Source organism: Oryctolagus cuniculus, chromosome 11 (genome assembly GCF_964237555.1).
Source record: "Oryctolagus cuniculus chromosome 11, mOryCun1.1, whole genome shotgun sequence".
NCBI classification, from domain to species: domain Eukaryota; kingdom Metazoa; phylum Chordata; class Mammalia; order Lagomorpha; family Leporidae; genus Oryctolagus; species Oryctolagus cuniculus.
The window spans coordinates 71,907,913-71,911,277 of NC_091442.1; the positions used below are offsets into that span (position 1 = coordinate 71,907,913).

The window sequence follows — 3,365 nt, forward strand, 5'->3', positions numbered from 1 at the left end:
GCAGACACAGAGACTCAGAAAAGAGATACAGAGAGACCGATCTTCGGTCTGCTGGTTCCTTCCCAAATGCCCATAACAGCCAAGCCTGGGCCAGGCCAAAGGCAGGAGCCTGGATTTCAATCTAGGTCTCCCATATGAGTGTTAGGGACCCCACTCCTTGAGCCATTGCCTGCTGCCTCTAAGGGTGCACATTATCAGGAAGCTGGATGGGAAGCAGAGCTGAAACTCGAATTCAGGCACTCCAATATGGGATATGAGTATGCCAAGTGGTATTTCAACTGCTGTGCCAAATGCTCGCCCCAATTATATTTCCCCTATATCTTTATATTTATATCAAAATTCATTAATTCACACCAATACCTGCAATTCTAATCTTACACCATGCCATGGGGTTTGAATTTCTCCTTTTTCATGTTTTATGCTCGATTGTCTGACTGTGGGGAGCAACTCGGACTAAACTGTTACTGGAATTAAGACTTATTCTATGCATCTGCTCTCCCACAATATGGCGCTGGGAGAGGAGGAAACAGCTTCTACACAGCTGCCTCCAGTTCAACCAATAAACAGCAGGACCTGCTCCTGATTGGAGGAGAGCAGCGTACTCGGCGTGTGGGTACCAGAGTTGGGATTGGTGGAGAGGACTATAAAGGAGGAGAGAGACAACATGCACCAGGAACATCTATCCGAATAACACCTGAGCAGCCCCCGAGAGAGCCGGCCGGCGGTGTGCCGCTCCCCCGTGGAAGTGGGGAAAGTGGCAGGGGGAACCGCCCTTCCACGGAGGTGGAAGGGACGGTAGCCAACCTGGGAAGAACCAGCAGCAAACCCGGGGAGGGCCGAGCAGACAAAAGAACAGCGCAGGGTCCTGTGTCGTTCCTCCGCGAAGAGGGGGAGCAACATCTGACAGTGAGAAACATATATCCACCGTGCTTAATAAATAGCCTCAAAATATATCAATCAATCTCTCAACACAGGCACACCATGTAACAGGTGCCTCCACTAAGGCTCTGAAGCCCCTCGGGGGGCTGCTCCTTCTCCACACTGGATGCTCTCTATCTTGTCACATCTCTGACACACCATGCAGAGCCACTGTCCTGATAGGTAAGAGAGACGTGTTTGGCTCTTGGTCACCTCCTTATTTCAAACACCTAGAGCAGTGATTGGAATGAACATAAGTCGACTGAATAGCCATATTGCTCATGTAGTACATTCCTTCTGTGTTGAGCACTCTGAGATTTTCCTTACTCTTTAACCCACAGGATTCCCACGCAATAGTTTCTGCAATCCAGTTTGAACTGTTTATGTAAGTGTAGTTCATAGATCGGCCATGAGAGGGCAGCAGAGGGCCTTTACGCTGGTGTGTGCTTCGGCTTCAATTCTCGTGCCACTCTGATGCCAGTATACTCAGAAAGAATTTGAGTTAATTCAGATCAGTATAGCCCGATGTGTACAAGAATGAGTCAAAGTAGAGTACTGAGACTTGGAGAATGACAGTTCATAAACAAAGATGGGGCCTATATGATAGCCCAATAACGGGCTGACTGGAGAAACGGCCAGAGATCAACGAAAGTCGACTGAAGAAGGCAGGCTGGGGCCCGCCTGTGGGCAGTACGTTAAGCCACTACCTGCCACACCAGCTTCCATATGGGTGCTGGTTCATGTCCCCACTGTTCCACTTCCGATCCAGCTCTGTTGCCAGTGCGCCTGGGAAAACAGTGGAAGATGCACTGCAGCCATGTGGGAGACCTGGAAGAAACTCCTGGCCCCTGGCTGCAGCCTGGCTCAGTCCTGGCTGTTGTGGCCTTAGGGGAGTGAACCAGGAGATAAAAGCTCTCTCTCCCTCTGTCTCTTCTCTCTCTTTGTAACTATGCCCTTCAAATGAATAAATAAATCTTTTTTTAAAATTTGCTGGGATTTCTAAAAATTATCAGTTGTGATTTTCCTCTCTTTTAGCTTACCATGAGGAGTGTTGTAGTTACTTTGATGCCTTTACATATTAGGTTTGGGGGCAGCGCTGTGGTGTAGTGGGTTAAGCCACCGCCTGTGGCGTTGGCATGCCATAAGGCGCCGGTTCTAGTCCTGGCTACTCCGCTTCCCATCCAGCTCTCTGCTATGGCCTGGGAAAGCAGTGGAGGATGGCCCAAGTCCTTGGGCCCCTGCACCTGCATGGGAGACCTGAAGGAAGACCCTGGCTCCTGGCTTCGGATCAGTCCAGCTCCAGCCACTGCGACCAATTGGGGAGTGAACCAATGGATTGAAGACCTCTCTCTCTCTCTCTCTCTCTCTCTCTCTCTCTCTCTCTCTGCCTCTCCTACGCTCTTTGTGTAACTCTGACTTTCAAATAAATGAATAAATCTTTAAAAAATAAATATTAGGTTTATATTATTCTCCCCTCCCCCATTTTAGGATATTGGTTTCTAAACCTATAGGAGTTAAAGATGAAGCTCTATACCCTCCTCTCCTACCTTCATCATGTAGATCACTCTCTCCAAAGCCCGGCCTTCCACGCGTGGGGTTAAATCAATACTCAGTAGTCATAAATACAGCTCCTTCTGTTGCACAGATCTTGTTTTCCCTGAAGCTAGTACCTGCATGATCCTTGAATCTCTTTGGGTTTCTGTGTATCCGTTCAACTCCCAGACTCTAGGTTGAACATTAAATCTCTTCAGGTTCAGGTGCAGCCGGAGTGCTGTCAAATCCATCCTCTGACACAGAATTTCCCAGACATTTCTGACCAAAAGGAAAGCTGGCCGGGGCAGCTGGCTGGCTGCCTGCGCACAGCTGGCATTGCGGGCTCTTTCAGCATCCTCTTGGCATTCACTATGCTCCCCTTACCTTTCGTATCTATTGTGTTTCCTGGGTTTCCCAATGTTCTCCTTCTTGGCTTATTCCCGCATTGTGATGGATCACATCTCTAGCATCTTCCTGAGAAAGGTGACTGAGAGGCACGTTTAGTTTAGATTGCGCATGTCTGAAACTTGGCGGATAGTCGTCCAAGTGTTGACAACTAAGTTGGAAGTAAGTTTCCTTCAGAAAATCGAGGGTAGCACTTCACTGCTCCCTAGACTGCTGCTACTGAGCAATCTGAAGCCGTTCTGATTCCAGAATCTTCATAACTGGCCATGTGGAGGGTCCCCGATGCTCTGCAAAGTTCGCCAGGTGGGTCTGTCTGCATCTTGGCACAGGGTGGACCCTTCCAGTGTGGAAACTCCTATCCTTAAGTTCCGGCAAGCCCTCTGAAACCGTGTATTAATTACGCCCCCCCTCCCACTGTGTTCTCTGAGCGGCCCTCCGGTGTCGGCAGGGCAGCGCTCAGGCGCGTGCGCGGTGTGCCCGGCGTGCGCGCGCCACCCCGGCGCGCCTGC

The 3,365-nt window shown here is 49.9% G+C and overlaps 1 long non-coding RNA gene across 2 annotated transcripts in view; it reads right to left on the reverse strand.

Moving 5' to 3' along the window:
- LOC103348325 (uncharacterized) overlaps positions 1-3,353 on the reverse strand; it is a 39,281-nt gene extending 35,928 nt beyond the window's left edge. The window contains exon 1 of one of the 2 annotated variants that reach the window (XR_007919735.2): positions 2,466-3,324. This is a non-coding gene — a long non-coding RNA (uncharacterized lncRNA). Of the gene's footprint in view, positions 1-2,465 lie in introns of both variants that reach the window. The other variant, XR_011380157.1, reaches the window with a different exon arrangement.
- Positions 3,354-3,365: the final 12 nt, after the last annotated feature.